Below are 18,801 nucleotides of genomic sequence, written 5' to 3' on the forward strand. Positions count from 1 at the left end.
TATTCCAAACATCATTATGAAAGAATCACATATGTCATATATTAGCGGATTCCCTCACTCTTTTGTGGAGCAGAGATCAGTAACAGTAGTAAGTGTCTGTCACCTCTTTGATGACTAAGTTTTTATCTAGGGTTGCAACAAATCACTGTATAAAAAGAACATATAAATAAATAAGTTTATCTTCTCCCAAGATTTTACTTTTTTGACCTCACTATATAACTGGCATACAAAACGTTACATAACTTTAGATGTTCAAGAAGAACTCCCCCTCGATTTCACCAGATAATGTATCATACGTTGATTCCAAGCATAAATCAGTGATGATATACCAAAAAATTAGTACATCAAACTGCAGGGAGAAAGACATAAACATGCAAATATTGTATGGAAATCCTCCCCACATACCACTGACTAGAGCTTAAATGCCCTTTTTTTCAGACTGTGCCTTGTTCACGGCCACAATGCTGGGCAACCGGTACAGACTACATACTGATAAGAATATGAGAATGGAAAGCATAAAAGAAGGTAAAAAGAAATTCTGTTCCTTACTGACGTGTTAATCATTGAATTTATCATCTTGAAAACTAGATAGAGCCTCAGGAAGACCTCATCTTATTAAATTGTCCTCAGTAATTTAAAACTGTCACTTCCTCTTGCACTTTTTTCTTTGTTCAACTCCAATGAACAGTGAGCCTAGTGTCGGCAAATTTATAAACCATTATGTTACGTTTTCTTTCTCAGCATCTTATAAAAAGTTCTAAGACATAACTTTCAAAGTTTCAGTAACCATCCGCTAAACTTGACAGTTCAATGAATTTCACTGAATTGTTAAAACTGGAATGTGAATAATATGTGGGTTCTTTCATCATAAAACGAAAGTCTACTCATTTTCACGAAGGTTGCTGTCAAACTACGGAATGTACTGCAGGTCAGAAGAAAAAAGAACTTTTAAAAATTCAAATCTAATGGCATAAAATGGAGTCATGGCAGCATTCTTCCAAGCTAGGTTTAGCTGCTCTGTAAGGTCTGTCTTTACTTAGGAAGGAAACGTGTTTCATCCTTTTAGCCTGTATGGTTGACCCCATCTTTTCCTTCTTCTCTTCACCCTCCTCTTTCTCTTCCTCTCCTCTGAGTTTCCATCATCATCATCACAAGACATGAACGAGACTTTGCAGACCGGGTTCAAGAACAAACGGTAAAATCTACACTACACCCCTAAGACCCCTAAGAAGGGACATAACATTTATATAAAAAGATAATATGAGAGGTCATTTATTAAATGCTAAACCAACATTTAGAAAATGACTGTCACAACAATTCAAGCAAGTGATTAAATCTAGTATTGTTTAATTTGCAGTTCTGGCTCTCTGTCTCAAGGAAAGTTGCCTGGTTATTGTGTAAATGGTCACAATGTGTTTTGATGAGAGGGAAGAGACATGGAGAATGAACCTGAACTGACTACACTCCTACTCTGCTGGAGATTCTGTGATACGCACGTTCACCTATTCACTATTCCATCGAATACTCACGATAAACCCATCAATCCTAGAGATAATGGTAGAGAAAACGAATTCTCAAAAAAAATTAAAAATGGGTTTTGAGAAAACTAGGATTGAATAGTGCAGATGAAGTTATACAGAAATCAAGTTATGCTACAGGAAAAGACAGCTGTAGCAAAAGTCACCTGATCTGGAAACCCACAAGTTAATAGGCCACTCAGTATGAGAGTCGACTACAAAAATGTCTGCGTCTTCTACACGGTTATGGTTTATGGAGAGAATCCAGTACATGGTTTCTGAATTCCACATCTTATGGCTTAATTACCACTTTCTATTATGGGCGGTGGAGTGAAGAGATTTAAAATGTTTTAAGTTCAGTTATTGTATGAGTAGCATTCAAAGTCATCTTTACTGTAAAAGGATGAGATTTTTTAAATTGATGCAAAATTATAATAATATTTCTGAAGTATTAAGTGAATCTGGGTTTAATGATATATGGGCTTTGCTTAAGACCTTCAGAACTTCTCAAAGCCTAAGGTTGGTTTTAATGGACAAACCTTATTCAATGTCATATCTGAGCGTTCCATTGCTCAAACAATGCTCAATCCTATCTTTTTAAAAACTGATTCTAGTAGCAAAATACTGAAAGGTGTTTCATCAAAAATATATACAGTTCTTTACTAGCACTGAAAAAGAAATTTCCAGTCTAAAATTCCAAAATTTGTATTTGAATGTTTTTATTATGGGAAAGAATGGTTTTTCGAACTAGACACATTTTATTTTCTTTGAAATGAAGCCATCTCATTTCATTAAGTTAAAACCCTCTTTGTTCTCTGGATATTTGTATAAGGTTTTCTTCTAGTTCCCTGTAGAGTTAAGTTTGAACTAAATAGCCATTGACTAGATAGTGTCCTCGAAAATCAAAGAACCTTTGAAATTGATAAGAAAACTATAATCAATAGTTTTATTATGAATTAATGTTAACATATATATTTGACATTAGACACTTAACATGAAATGCTAAGGACAGTGCCTAGATTATTAAATATTTGCTATTACATTTACTATTTTTCCATGAAAAATAAATCGTGTTAGTACAGGCAGTTAGCTATGTTTCAGACGTTCAGTCACTAAGTTGAAGTGTAAAATTGATATGGTATAGATTATTGCCAATGAAAATGTACATCCACTGATACAGGAAATGTGGAGAGGTGTCCCCAAAATTGAAAAAACTGGCTAAGTTTTCAGGGAAAGGGATTTGATCATGTACTATTTCTTTATTTGAATAATTTACTAGAACTTTTTCTCATCAAGTAACAATAAAGGAATATAAACAATTATGAAGTTTTTCTTCCACATTCTATTTTAGTAAGAAAAAAATAGCTAATTCATTCAAAGGACCTTTCGAATGCAGAAAATAAATTGCATTGAAAGAGAGAAAACATTTGCCAAAACAATGAAATTTCTATTACTAATTAGTGGAAAATGGTAATTAGCAAAAATTTTTAATTCTCTCACCTTTACTTGTGAACAAAATAAAAGCACACATGCTCCATAACAGGAGGCAATGTGAACAATATGTTTTACGTTCCTAAAGTCATTCTCAGGGACTGATTCCACCAAATCACTCTTTTGTAGAAGTAGGTGTACTAAAAGATTATTATTTCTCATATGATAGAAATGTAGGTCCAAACACATTAAGTGATTTAAACAATGTGCCAAAAATGTCTTTCTCTCTTTTGGAAACTCTTCTGGTTACACACAGCAGTGATGTTCTGGCAGGTTGATATGTCCTAATACTTTAGGAACACAAATCATTTAAAACCCAACAGGCCTCCTTCTTTTTTTTTCTCTGATCTCAGATTTGCTCACATTGTAACTTACTCCCCAGTGAACTCTATAAACGGGCCCCAGAAAACAGAATTTCACCTGTGACCAAAGTTAAATTTCCCACTTGCAAGCTGAGAGAAACAGTCAGCTATCTTTTGTTTTTCTTTCCCTTTATTTTCTCAGAGCAGAAGAGGAAGTTTCTTTCAGATTAAGAATATCTAAGACAATGGTCCCCATTTGAATAGCGAACACATGGGAAAACGTGAATTATTTTTACAATGTCAGCTAATCCACAGCTGTGCCACCTGTTAGCATGGATGCTATCCAAAAGGATTCTGAAAATAAGCCAGGCAGTCTGTCTTCGATGTATGAAAAAGAAAACTGTCAAACATTTTGCATGGGGAGGAGGGGGTTGGGAGGAGTGTGTGTGTAGAGGAAAATGGAGGCCAAAATTGACAAACTAGGAGTCATCTCCTGTATCCTGTGAACCCCACACGCACCACTGCCTTTGAGATTAAAGAATAATTAATTTCCAAGAACCATTTTGAAGTCATCACTCTACCTTCATTCTGTATCAGTATGTCAGTCCACCATACTGTTCTTCTCAGTTTCCTTAAATGTTTAAGACGAAGTTTCAGTTCAAGGAGTTAATGAAGTAACTATATTAAGCGCTTTCACTTTAAAAGGTGAATACACTCATTCTAATGATACGGTAAAAAAAAAAACCTGACATCTATCCTTTATCCTAACAAGATGGTAGAACTTGTGTTATTGAGCATGTGGGTCTCAGAGACAAACAGCACCCACAGTTTTAAAAAACATAATCAGCAACAGATCCAATGGAACATAAGATGACAATATTCTAAAACATGAAATCTAAACTACACTGACATATATACACTGGTATGTATAAAATGAATAACTAATAAGAACCTGCTGTATAAAAAAATAAATAAAATAAAATTCAGAAATTCCAAAAAAAAAATCTAAACTACAGAAGTCGTAAAAACCAGGGCAATGCAGAAGTTCTGGGAATATTTACCAAATTTTATGAAAAATACACCTAATTTTCCCTGCTGACAGGTGTCTTAGAACATCTGATAACAACATGAAGTTAATTTCTTAAAGTGCAGCAAACACTAGTGAAAGCACGGCTGTCAAATCACGGGACAGAGTTTTCCTATGTGCTTTATAAAATCTCAATCTCTAAGCTTCTTCTAGCTTTGTTGTCCAAATGCTGATGACATCTGACAATGCTTGTTGAGATGAAGTTTGTCCACTTGGAGCTACTGTCTAGACAAGACAAATTCCCTTTTTCATGAGTCCACAAGTAGCTAACATCCAAAAAGCAAAAGGACGCTAATTAATTTCTTCCATTTCCATGACTGTTCGAAGGTTTTTGATGTTGTTGTTATTTTCCTAGTCACAGGCCTATGGATTTCAATGACACACTATTAAAGATTCTAATTCTATTAATAAAGCAGACATTTTGACTCATTCTGGTTCTTTCATTTCTCTTGCAATGGTTCTCAAAATATTTTACTACCAATGCTTACTCGGTAAGTTTTAGGGTGAATTAATTATTCAAATTATAAAAATAAAATATAGGTGAGGGAAAAATTCAGCATCACCTAGGATGTGTTCAAGAGTAGTGTGTCAAGTTGACATTTAAGTATGCAATAACTGTACATTTGGTTCAGTTGCCACTCACTTAGCAGGTTAAACTTGGGGAAAAGTTCTTAACATTAAGTCTCTTCATATCAGCTTCCTGAAAGGATCTGGGCATCTGTTTTATTTAGAGGTCTTTTGATTGCCAAGAACTGAGACTCACTCAGATTAGCAGGGGGATGGGCAGCACAGTCACTAGAAAGATACATGGAGGGATAAAGAGACCCTCCCAACACACAAAGAAGCATCTTCTCCCAACCTCAAGAGAGGAGTCCCATTGACCAAGCCCGTCTTTTTGGAGTCAAGACTTACAGGTCATAGATTGCTGCCTCACCTACGGATTGGCTGCCCTTGGTGAAGCTGTTCACATCTGGCCAAACAAGCCAGAGTTGGTGATAAAGAACACAGCCGTGAGTTACCAAGCACAGCTGACCAGTGCAGTGTTAGTCTGTGGCTGGAGCTGAGTCACTACGAAGGGGGCGTGGCAGGCAGGCCACGTTGACACCTAGCGCAACGCAGGGTGTAGTTGAAAGTCAGACCATGGCCACCGTCCGACTGTATGGAACCCCGGCTCTGCTACTTGCTACTATGAGACTTTGGTCCAGTTAATTAACCTATCTGATTTTTAGTCTTCTCAATATTAGTACCACCAAAGGTCACTGTGAAGAGTCAATGAGTTAATTTATGTAAAGTCCCTAGGCCACTGTCTGGCACCAAAATCCCAGGGTATTTACACTGACCAACATCATCTAGAGATGATGAGCTGAAGCCGCCTCTCTTCTCAGTTACTACTGAGAAGTGTGGTGTCTCTTCTTCAGGGATCACATCTGTTTAAGGAGGAGTTAGGCTCCCAAGTCATCTGGCAAGGCAGAAACAACCCTAGTCAAAAAAAGCTTTGAAAAGACTCTGTCAGCCCAGAAATATGATATATATGCTTTTGTCCTGTGTGTGTATACTTGTCGAATGTAAAGTATATAATTATGAGCAGACATAAATATAATCATACGGTGTTGTTAATTATGAGATAGACAGACACGACAACTGACCGGGAAAAGACAGATCTGTGCACTGTCCTTTCATTGAGATATTCTTGCTGGTTTTAACACGTTAAGGATGCTGACACGACACCTATGTTAGTGGTGCCGCGCTGAGGCTGAGTGAGCACCATTAAGCAGTGGCCACGTGATGGCTTTGAGGTGAGGAAGCTGGGCTGTTCCCACCAAGCGTGACCTTCTATGTCCTGCAGTGACCCAGTCCTTCAGGGTCACCAAGGACTGATTCTCAGAGGAAGCCAGCGGTGGACTCTGTGCAGCTGGAGAAGGTGACAGCGTAGACGCATATGCTGCTAGTTAATTATGCTAGAAAAACACGGTGAGTAACACCGAAGCTATCTTTTGAGCTGATCAAACATTTCCGGTACACAGCTTGTAATTTTGAGGCTTTTTTCATATATGATGTTCCTATTCAGAAATGAAATCCATCAGGTTTTTGGCTGTTTGGAAGAGTTCAGCTAGTTTATGAAGATTCCCACTTGCTCACTCTTCTGTCCATTGTTATTTTCTTTTCATCTCTATATAATCACTTTTTTAAATCACTTCTTCTAATCATTGATTCATCAGTGACCTTCTCTGTGACCTCTCCTAATTCAGTAATGTGTTCACTGAGGTTATCTACAAAGTAATGGCTACCCACTTGGCTGGCCATATGAGCACACATTCACTAATTCTCTAATGATCAGACACCCCCAAATCATTTACATCTCTTCCCAGAGGACTGGGCCAAATGTTCCAGATATAGTTGCATATCTACAAGTCATAAACGTATACCTTTGTAAAAAATCTCTTCATGCACGTAGCCCAACTCTCTATGACAACTGAAGCCCTTGTTGCTGGAGTTGGTGACCATGTATCTCGCTTTTTCATGACAGTGATGCTGGGTTTATTATGGCTGAACCCAAGGGCTAAGTTCAAAACAGCCTCTTTTCTTTTCTTTTTTCCTCCAATACCAGAACACGGTTGCTTTGGTTGAACTCGAGAGAAAATAATTGGCTTTCATTTACAGGGCATGTTTTACAAAAAACATGTTTCCTTAAAACACTGTACTCCCACTCAGCACAATGAGATATACTCACCTTTGGGAAGGGTGGCACACACGGATGGAATAACAGACTAATGACCCCATTTCCGTTTCACACCAAGGCATGGGTTCACCGAGCAGAACGGACGGTGAAGTTACCCCATTATTATCGTCTCTCCCGAACTGAACACATAGAGTTAAATTAGTGCAAATGTCACAGGACTGCTTTCGGTTGCCTTTCAGAGTAAGTGGGGAAGGGAGAACTCATTTTGAAGAAAAATACATTTCCTATGGAAGATCTTCTTAAGTCCTTAAATATCAACTCTATTGCATTTTTCCAAATATGTTTATGAAACCACTGCCTTCCATTTTACGTGCTAGCTGAACCTGGAAGGTGACATGAGTAAACACTGACATGAATTGAAGTCCTTTAAATTTGTAACAGGGAAGAATCGATTTAAATTGTTACGAAGGGACAGGACAGCATCTTTCAAACGTCAGAGAATTCTGTGCTATCTGAAATATTACTTAAGAAAGTCCTATGCAATTTAAGAAAAACAGGATAAGGGCTGATGCAAAGTGTTGCCTTCCTTTAAGTGGATGGATCATCAGATCTGTCCACCTAAACTCTGTAAAAACCTCTAATGATTTTTATCTGCTTGTCAAGTAACTCCTCCAACTTAGATCCCATCACATTGTTTCCTGCCTCCACTCAAGCAGAGAGAGAGCATTTACATTCAAATATAACTTTCTAACAACAAACATATAGAAAAGGTGTCATAGGCATAGCTGAAAGGAATAGAAGACCAGGAATGAAGAAAATTAAACCATCTCTTTCTCCATTAAGGAAAAAAAAGCTTAATCACAGATATTTTACTTATATATCTCGATATACTTAGAGATCATTATACAAATTTTAAGTTTTAAAAATTGTTTTCCACTGCTGTTCCTGAACTAAGTATGCACATCTATGAGAAAAAGAACCCGGTGAGACAGGTGGAGGTGATCATCACATCACCGCTACCCCGACCCCAATGAAGGAAAGATTTTCAGTGTTACTGGAGAAAAAAACATCACAACTAATTACATCATTTTTCTTGGCATCATTTTTCTTGCATCTACCAAGGCACGCTCAGACATACTCAACCTGTTACCACAATCCGTGCTTTATCGCAAGGTTTTATTTAGTGTAAGGAATACCATTTTTCTATTTAAAATGATAAACTTCTATTTCCTTAAACAGGTTGACTGGCCGAGAAGCGATCTTCTTATGTGCTATAAAAAGATATTAAAATAAGGTATTTTATTCCTAAAATAAAACAGTCAATAGAGATGCCTTTTAAGGATGAAAATTACCATGAAAATTTGCCATTTTATATCACTGATGAACACTTCAGCTGTCTGTTCACATAGTAAAGGCAGTTGAGGTTTTCTTTTCATTTAAAATAGATCACATTCTATCGAGGTAGATTATTGTGTTTCTGTTACAGAGTATCATTAACAAGTGTGCTAATGTCTAAAATCTGGGCACTGGTTTATCTACTGCCTTCCTCTATTGCTTCTATAAAACCTTTATGTATTTAATGTCTCTTATTATGTATATGTGAGTGTGTGTACGTGTGTGTTGAGGTGAAAGACCCAGCAAAGCCGAATGGTTCAAAATAATGTAAAAACTATGCTATACTTCCAACCTACCTATTTTATCACGTAAAATATAATTTTCTAAAATAATGCATTTACGTACATTTGAAATCAAATTTGATAGCTGAATCTTTTCCGTACTACTCTTAAATGTAACCTTTAAGTAGCATTACCTGTGTTAATGCTTCTTTCCACCCTAAGAACACAAGAGTGTTTTCTATACCATTACATAAGCCTTGAACAGACATGAGAGAAAATGCAGCTGATTCTGGGGTGAAAGCTACCATTCCCTCCAAAGCTACCACTTGACACACACACAAATTCTACAGTATTGGAATCATTTAAAATTGCCAATATCTGGCCATTTTCAACCTATAAAAATGACAATTTCACTTTAACTTATACAGCCAGATATACCTCACCCGCTTAGAAAATGCATCAGAGAATATCCTTGACATTTATTATGCAGAAGTTGATGACAATCAACTCTATAGAAAGGGAAACCTTCAAGTAACCGTACATACACTCTGAAAATTTATGAACCTTTGCTCCATCTCTATTAAAACTCAACTGCATCCACTCAAAGAAAAAAGGATTTTTAAAAAAGGCACACCAAGGAAAATATAATAAATACACTCTCGGTCTTTGTTCTATCAGATGTCCATTCAGAGGTATTGATAATGGTTACATCACCAGATTTTTAACTACAACCAGCTCCCAATATTGCATTTATGGCTCACACCAGGAATCCCTTGACCCAGCTCGACAAGCGTGAAAACATGAAATAAATGACGATGAACAAAGGTCCAAGGGACAGCTCGCAACAATACCGCAATGCTCTCATCACTAACACTCAACTCCGCGTCTGGATACTTATATCTCAAAGATTTGCAAATAGTGGCAACATTCACGCCAGATATGAACGCAAGTGGGGAACAGACTAAAGGCGAAACAAAAAACGACTTCCAAGACAGAAACATTCATTAGCCTTCCTGGCAAGTGTCTAAAGCAAACAAGGAAACTGCAAAATAATGACTTAGTTACAAATAACCCCTTTCTAGCACAGTACCTTTTTGTGTCTGTCCCTCTTCCATATTCTCTTCCATGGCTACCTTTCTTCAGTAGAATCTGGTACAAGGAATTAATCAAAAGCTCAATTAGATGGAGGAGAAGCGAGCGATTTTTTTTTTTTTTTTTTTTTTTTTGTCCCTGGGAAGCTCCCCCAGCAGTGGCTTGGGTAAGTCCTCGGAGCTTAGCTCAGGCTCCCTCGCGTTTCTTGTTTGCTTGGAGACAGGCTGTCAAGTGCAATTTCATTCAAATTACTCTTCCGTGAAGATTATTAATTTTTCTTCTCAATGCTGTCCATTGTGCACCACTGTAAGCAGGTATTCAAGCAAAGAGCCTGAGAATTTTGGGGGGAAATTTGGTCTGAATCCCAGTGGCAGAGGCTCTAGGACGTGAAAGGCTTGCTTTGCATTTCAAATGGGGAAAAGAAATTGAGGTTTGTATTGAAATCTGGGCTTTAAATTGGAAACAGGCTGAGCTGGGAACAGATGGAGGGGTGTTCTCCTAACAGGAAGCAGACCACCAACCCGTAATTCCCCCTCCCTGCCACCAGAGTGGGAAAGCCCAGACTCCCGGCGGTTCTTTATGCTGCGGTCTTACTGCTCACCCAGTCAGATACCTTTCAAAACTGCGTTCCCCTGTTCTCTCCTCCCCACGTATCTGGCTAATTTGATTTAAAAGTGCCAAGAAAGGATGCAATTATACCATCTCAGGGTCTATCTGTAAAAGATGATCATTGAGAGAGGACCTGTAAGCTCACACCTCTCAGGTTTAAAAAGATAGAGAAGGATGGTTTTCAAAAGGATGAGTATAAACCTTTAAGCCTGAAAGATATGTTTTAAGTCATTAGTTCACTTCAGCGCCACGAAACTCTTGAAAGAAAGGGAGAGAAACACTGCAATTTCTGTAAAAAGAATCTCTGGATGTCTTTGTGATACACTGTTGTGATTTTCGGCCATGAAAACTGATTTTAAATGGGAATGTCTTGAAAGAGAATTGTTTCAAGGGTCATTCTTGGGGAAGCAGAAAGAACAAATGCTAGATGAGGAACGACAGGATACGCGATTTATAATGGGATTCTGCAGTCTGATTTGGAATGCAAATCACAACGTTGCAGTATGGCAACAAATTAGCATTTGCACTTCAGCCTACTGAGTGACAGGGCGCGATCCAAGGGTCTCCATGCTTCACAAAAGGTACAGGAAGAAAAATAAACAGTATCCCTTCCCAGGGGGGCATAAACCTTGCCTAGAGTATAAAGAAAGGAAGAATCCCTGTCTCCGTCTCCATCTCTAAAGAAGCAAGCACACAGAGAAACACACATGTGTGCACACACACAAAACTGTAATTCCTTACCTTTAATAAAAAAGACTTCGCCTCCTCCTCACCCACAGTATACGTTTCTTGCATCAGAGCATATACTTCACATACGTTTTTTAAAGTGGGTCAGCAGCAAATTCCATATCACCCTCAAAACCATCACAAAAGCAACTATTGGGGAGAAAGGCAATTCTTGTACAACAGTCCTCTGTATTTCCCAAGATTTCTCCTAAAAGAATGCCTAGCCTTCTCACGTCTACGATTATTTGCTATTTATTTTCTCTTCTCAAAAGAATTTAACCCAAAGGTAAATATAATAATCAAATAAATCAAACGCCTATCTCCTCTGAATATATTTCAATCTGTATTCAAGGGTTCATGAGAGAGCTGCTTGCTCCGGGCATGGATTGAAATAAGGAAACCAAGGGGGAAATCAGAGAGTCAAATCATAGCAGCATCTCTGCTTCCACTTCTCCCCAGGCTGACATCACCTGGTATCCAGTCAAAACAGAATGCAGCATTACTTCTCAGTGATATTCTCTATTCATTTAATACCACAGGAATCATCAGTGAAACAAGTCATTAATAGTTCATAGCAGTGGAAAGAATAAGGCCATGTTAAGCCTTTAGAGCACTTTACAATCTACAAGACACAGGCACATGCATTAACCCCTTCGCAAAACAAAGAGGGAAAGTGTGATTTCCCCCTCCCCCCATTTTATGTTGGAAAAAACTGAGACTCAGGGAGACCCTGGACTGGGCCAGTAAACAACCAAGTAAGTCTAAGATTCCACGTCAGCAGTTCCTCGACTGATGCTCTGAACCTGAGGCTGCTTCTCCCGCCTGCATTATCCCATTAGGAGTGTCCCCAGCACCCGCACAAATCAGACTCAGTCCACAGCCTCCTGCTTCACCATGTGCACCACGGGAACGAGTGAAAGGAAGATGAAAAGGAAATGGCAGAACATATTCATTGGGCAAAAGATGAGTGGAAAAGTCACTATAACTTCTTTTCTTTCTGGAAACTTTCCAGCAGAGCAACAACTTCCTATAATGATCATTATTATTATTTTTTTTGTCTAAATAGACGTTTTCACGCACACATTTTTAAAAGAAGACAATAGCAACTTATACCGATTTTTCAAACATGCAAAGAACCACCTAAAATCCAGGCTGAAGAGACTCTTAATGAGGAGAAACACGCATGCACACAGCTTCCTTACGGCAATCACCTCTCAGTAAGGGGAGATTATTTTTTTTCTTGTGGTAAAATAGAACATAAAATGTACTGTCTGAACCAGGTTTAAGCGGACAGTTCTGTGGCATTAAGTACATTCACACCATTGTACAACCATGATCAACTCCCACCTCCAGAACTTCTTCACCTCCCCAAAGAGAAACTCTGACCCATTACACACCAGTTCCTTACGTCCTTCTCTCCCACTGGAGGGCAGCTGAGTTCCTGGGGCTGATTGTTGTGTTTAGAATTGTTTTTTAAAGTCTTGATCTCATTTAAATTAAAAATATTTTGAACTACCAAGTAATTCAAAACTAGTTCAAAAAGAAAAATGGTTGCTATTACTGCAGATTAACTTTATGAGTTCGTAAATATGCTTACATGAACCCTAAGAACTGGCAATGCTCTGTTTTCTAGATTGTTTTCAAGACCTTCAAGTTGAGGTGACGAGATGCTTCATCTAATGTTCTTTCCATCGCATCACGTTACGTTTGCCACACTCTGTTTTCAGTCATTGATTTAAAATGTATGATGGTCCACCAGTAGGAGTTTAAAAATATACTAAATGTTAAGTATGATTTTTCCCTTTCAAATGCCACCTAAGAAATATTTGTGAAATATATGACAATTTTCTTGTGTAAACCAGAAGACACATTGCTCACTAAACTTAAACCCGCTGTGAGAAGATGTCTGCAAATAATACATAAGAGGTTAATATCCAAAATATATAAAAACTCATACAACTGAAAACAACAAGAAAAACCCAGTTTAAAAAAAAGGGCAGAGGAGCTGAATACACATTTCTCCAAAGAAGACACACAGATGGCCAACAGGCACATGACAAGATGCTCAACATCACTAACCATCAGGCAAATGCAAACCCAAACCACAATGAGCTGTCACCTCACACCTGTCAGGCTGGCTATTATCAAAAAGGCAAGAGGGCTTCCCTGGTGGCGCAGTGGTTGAGAGTCCGCCTGCCGATGCAGGGGACGCGGGTTCGTGCCCCGGTCCGGGAAGATCCCACGTGCCGCGGAGCGGCTGGGCCCGTGAGCCATGGCCGCTGAGCCTGCGCATCCGGAGCATCTCAACACTGTGACAAGTGATACCCACTAAGGACAAAATACCCAGGCTGCTACATGAGCCCACAGCAAGGATGCCTACCCACTCTTTAGTTTTGATGGTTGGGAAAGTTTTCCTGTTTTCTGAGAGGGTGAGGTTGATCTGACCTGATACCCAAAGTAAGTGATATTCTCTAGGAAGAAGGGAGCGGATAGAATAGGGGAGAAGGGAAAGGTTTTCAAGACGGTCGACACTGAATACTTAAAAGCTCATATTCTTCGGACAACGTGTAAGAGACCAACACCTGGCCACGTGGAGGGGACCCTCTTTTACTGTTTATGAGGCAAGGTGTCCAGGAGCCCTGGGCTGGAAAATCCAGTTCTGAGTCAGGGCCCTTAGTTTCCTTAGAGTAACTGGAGAGGCAGGGAGACACTCCAGAGACATGTCCTGTGCCTTAAGGTTGGAGTCTTAACAAGGAAAAGATGAGAAACCTGTTATATTTTCATCAAGAAATCATCTCCAGGAATTTCAGGCTCTTTCACACAAAGACTCATCTTCTGCAATCTAGCAGTACTGTGTTTTCAGAGTCAGCCAAGCCACCTGTCATGTCAGTTTCGTGGCCCGTATACAACCAGTCGATGGTTTGCCCGTGTTCTTAGGATAACGTTCAACCTCCTGAGATTGGCTGGAAAGATGGGGCACACATGGCAGGAACCTCCCCTCCTATCCTTCACTCACTCACCCCTTCTCATTTCTCAAAATTGTCCACTTTTAAATGTGGTTCCTTCTGCCTGAAACACTTTTCCCTCCACCCTTAGATAGCTGGATCTACTCATTTATCAGACCTCAGCATAAACGAATGTCCCCTGGCAAATCTTCCCTGACCCACAGAATAAGCATCCTTTAGTACTGATGACACATGTCATTAGTTATTCTCTGGTGTTTGCATTTTCTATTATTGTCCCCACTGACCTGCAGCCGCCAAGCCCCGGGAGGTCAGGTGCCCTCTGTCTCCACCTCCCACAAGACAAGCACATAGTAAGCTTTCCATAGATAATTACTGAATGCATGCACGCGTGAATGAAATAATAGTGACGAATAACGAAAAAATCCAGTGGCTTAAAATATACTTTATCATATGTTTAGCAACTTCCACAAAGTACTTTGGAGTGTGAACATCATTTACAATAGTTCCAGGAGACACATGTCATATTCATATATAACAAATGCCATGACTGAGGAGTTGATGACAGAATGATACAGAGATATTTCGAAAAGCAAATTGTAAAACAAAAAGGCAGGTGGAAAATCATTCACTGTGTGCCATGCCTCCTAAGGGAGGGCTTTATTGCCATAAACAGTGATTATGGTAAGGACAGACAGAAATATTCAAGAGAACACCCTTTAGACCAAATTTGCCCTTTCAAAATAGGAAGAATCAATTATAAGGATTTATTGTAAATCAAAGCTGAGGCTTTCAAACCTTAAGCAACTTTCTCCGGGTGACATAACTGGTAAATGAAGGAATTGGGATCTGAATTTTGGTCTTCCTAATTCTAAACTCACCCCCCATAAGAAGGTAAGTCATTCAGTCCTTAATTAACACAGTCATAAGGCACGTTATGCTAGCATTTCTTCATTTTTGAGTAAAGTCTTGGTGTTACATTAATGACAACAGACATAAGTTATACCTTAGCTGACAGATGATTTGTTTTGCTCCATTCATTTGAATCAAAGGTCAACACTTTGGAAATCTCAAGTAAGCCCAACCTTACACATCACATTGGATATTGCAAATGACAAGCCAGTAAAAATAAATAAAGAACAGAATGAGAGTGACAGAGACAGAGAGAGAGAGAGAACAAGAAAGAGAGGGAGGTAAACATAATGCTTGTAAAGCTTGTCCGAAGTTCTGAGTTTTGAGATACTGATTTTAAATCTGGCTTTGAATGTTCCTGCAGACACAGATGACAGGAAAAATCCTTTGAAAGAGCTGATTACACAAGATGGTGCAAAAAGCAATGATGAGGAAAAATCAGATTCAAGCCTTCTCAGCTTTATAATGAGCATTCTGGTCTTTTTGGTTATACATTAGATTGCAAGTCCTTTCACGGCAGAAAAATATATACTGGAGTCTACTCTTACATTTCCAGAGATCATCTCGGGTAACCTAAACATTCTCTTATCCTGAAAGGAAACTAGTCACAGACTGACAACTTGTCTGCAAAATGCCTTCTACCAACACATTTGAACTCATGGCTCATGCAGGGCACCACGGGCTTCTCCCAATGGGCAGATCAAAACGAAAGTCACTTCCTTTCCTACCTCTATGAGGGGTGTGTGACTTTATGCACCGTTCCTTCCTGGGGAGTTGGATATCTGAAGATATTTGGGTGGGTTACTAATCTTCAGCAAGAGGCCTTTGATTGTGATCTACTCTCCATGAATTAAGGAGAAGACAGATATGCCCAAGTCCTTCATGTACCAGAAACAGCCAGAAAACATTCTCCCAAGAAAGTTTTATCGGCAATGACGCAGGGTCCATTTGGATGAGACCGTGGCTCCAGGAAGGTGGACACACTCAAGCCTTCAAACAACACAAGAAATTTCCGTCCTAACAGTCCCTCTGCTCCCTGTACACAGTGTTAGGTTCAATGAACCCTGGAGAATATCCCTTGGTTTCAGTCACACAAGCCATCCATCTGCAACTGTTCTTTAGGTCTCCTGCGGGATGCTCAGGTCACCCACAGCACCCCACTGCAGTTGTCCGAGATAAATGCAAAGCTGTTTTTAGGCTCTGATATTGCAAATATTAAGGGAAACCTGATTTATTTGCTCCCTCCATCGCACTGCCTGAATTTCAATATCATTTGTCTACAACACGTATTTGCCAAGTATCACACATCTTTTTCATTTTTAACATCTCAATACAGATGCTATTTCAATATGTATTTCCTCTGCCTGTCACTGAGAGCAGAAACCATAAGTTGCACTTGTCTTCTTTCTAACCTTTCATGCAGTGAGACTGAGGATAGAGCTACTTTGAAGTGACAGGCTTCCCAGGCCCAGGTTTAACTCTTCTTTTTTTTTTTTTTTTTTTTTTTTGCGGTACGCGGGCCTCTCACTGCTGTGGCCTCTCCCGTTGCGGAGCACAGGCTCCGGACGCGCAGGCTCAGCGGCCATGGCTCACGGGCCCAGCCGCTCCGCGGCACGTGGGATCTTCCCGGACCGGGGCACGAACCCGTGTCCCCTGCATCGGCAGGCGGACTCTCAACCACTGCGCCACCAGGGAAGCCCTTCATCAACTATATATTGAGTGCTTATCTTCCTCCAGATACAAATCTAACTTCTAGGGCAAGTTCAGTGGAAACATATAGTAGGTCCCTGTTCTCATGGCATTTACACTCTAGAAGAAGAAAGTAAGAGGCTAAATAAACAAGCACATAAAGAAAGGCAGTACCAGGTTCTGATATGTGCAATGATGAAAATCAATCAGGGAAACACACTAAAGAGTGCTCAAAAGGGTCCTGTAGCTTGTGCTGCCAATATATGAGGTTCTTGAACATTATCCACAGCCATAATAATAAATGCACATCCAAAAATCTCTAGTAGAATTTTATTATTTATTAGCTAGGAAGGAAAACAATGAAAGAGAGGCTTGAGCAATCAGCAGTGCTCATAAATGTTATGTTTTCTGTCCCAATTGGATCTTTTGTCATTGTTTGGATGTGGTGCAACATTTTTTTTAAGTGGAACATTTTCAAGTCAGGTTGAAATCAAGGCTGTCGTTTAAAAGAAAAAGTGGCTTGCATTCAATTTCAAAAACCATTTGTCATCAATCTGTATCCTGAGGCTTCGAACACCCTAAAACATTACCTAATGCTTGAATCCATTCTGTGTGTGCGCGTGTGTCCTGCATCAGGATCAGGGTTGAGACACAAGTCTGTGACACCCGGGCTATCATAATTTTCACTATAAAGCTCTGCTCTTTAAATAGAACAACCAGGTGGCCATTCAGCATTTCTGAGTTGTTAATAGAGTAGTTTTCAACATGATGTTGACTTTTGATTCCATTCACCGAAAGGAGGTAGATGTTGACATATATAAAACAGAAACAGTGCACAAAACTTGGTCCTAGAAGCAAGTGGTAAGAAGCAGCTTCTCTGGACGGTCGAGAGAGAAGGGAATGCAAAATGTCCGATCTGTGCAGTGAAATCTGAAACACCTTTTGTTAGTCAACGAGTTTCTCGGGTCTCAAAAAATAGAGCTTACTGAGATTCTCATTAATGAACTCATAACCCCCAGGTCCAAATATGTCAAATCAGGCAATACAATCAAATGAGGAGCTTTGGTGAAAAAACGAGTTCTACGGGTGATTTACTTGGTCAACAGGCATCCTGTCAGGTAGTACTCTGCTGCGTGCTAACTGTACCACTATCCACTATATGATTTTAGGCTAGGATGGTCTCTCTCCATTTCCTCAAATACGAAATGAATGTACTAATACTTGCCCTGCTGTCTTCGCAAGGCGACCGCACCAGGTGCCAGATACCGTGCTAAGTGTTTTATGTACATCATCTCATTCCACCCCTCCAACATCTTCACGTGACAGGCATCGTTAATTAAAGCCATTTAGCAGGTGAGGGAAAGAAGGCTCCAGATGAAAGCAGATGAAACACTTCTTCCAGAAATATAAAATGCTGTACAAAATAGTGTGATTATAACCATTGTTAAAAATACATATAATTATAACCATGGCTATAATTAAATGGGAAGAAGGAAATCATGCTGAATGAAAAATATTAGCGCTAGAGTATCCTGGAAATTGCAAGTTGACAGCAGCACAGCCGTCCACCTGATACAATTCAGAAAAACAGTGCAAAACATTTAGGGCTTATTATATGCCAGTCCCAGTTCTTGGCACTTTTGTCCATACTTTTACTCAAGAATCTTGAAAATAACTCCCTGAGGCACACACTGTTGTTACCCCCATTATACAGATGTGGAAACAGAGGAAGAGAAAGAACTTGCTCCGGGGAACAGCTTGTGAATGGCAGAGCTGGGATGAGAGACCAGACAGTCTGGTTCCTAAGCCTGTGCTCCTACTTGTAGGACTAAACCACTCCTGTGAAGTGGGCTCTGAGGGATGCAAACCAACTAGCTATTTATCCACAGCTTACGGAACACATGGCAGGATTATCTTTCCTCTCGTAGAAGCCTTTTGGCCATTCTCTGGGCTCAGTGAGGTCAGCACCGTGCCCTGGAAGGGGCTCAGCTTAGCAATCGGTCTCCAAGGGCAGCTCTGCCAACTCTATACATCCTCTGTGACCTCTTTACGGGTCTGTTTCTCATTTGTAAGCGAAGAAAAAGAAAGCCTCTTCATTAGGGATTTTGCAGGACCAA

General features: G+C 39.6%; 1 protein-coding gene across 3 annotated transcripts in view; it reads right to left on the reverse strand.

Moving 5' to 3' along the window:
• GPM6A (glycoprotein M6A) overlaps nucleotides 1–18,801 on the reverse strand; it is a 250,738-nt gene that overhangs the window by 122,328 nt on the left and 109,609 nt on the right. The window contains exon 1 of one of the 3 annotated variants that reach the window (XM_060136629.1): nucleotides 5,738–5,776. The exons of the other annotated variants lie outside the window; for them this stretch is intronic. The gene's annotated coding sequence lies outside the window, so the exon portion shown is untranslated. Of the gene's footprint in view, nucleotides 1–5,737; nucleotides 5,777–18,801 lie in introns of those variants that run through there. 3 annotated transcript variants of the gene reach the window in all.

Source organism: Lagenorhynchus albirostris, chromosome 21 (genome assembly GCF_949774975.1).
Source record: "Lagenorhynchus albirostris chromosome 21, mLagAlb1.1, whole genome shotgun sequence".
NCBI lineage: Eukaryota > Metazoa > Chordata > Mammalia > Artiodactyla > Delphinidae > Lagenorhynchus > Lagenorhynchus albirostris.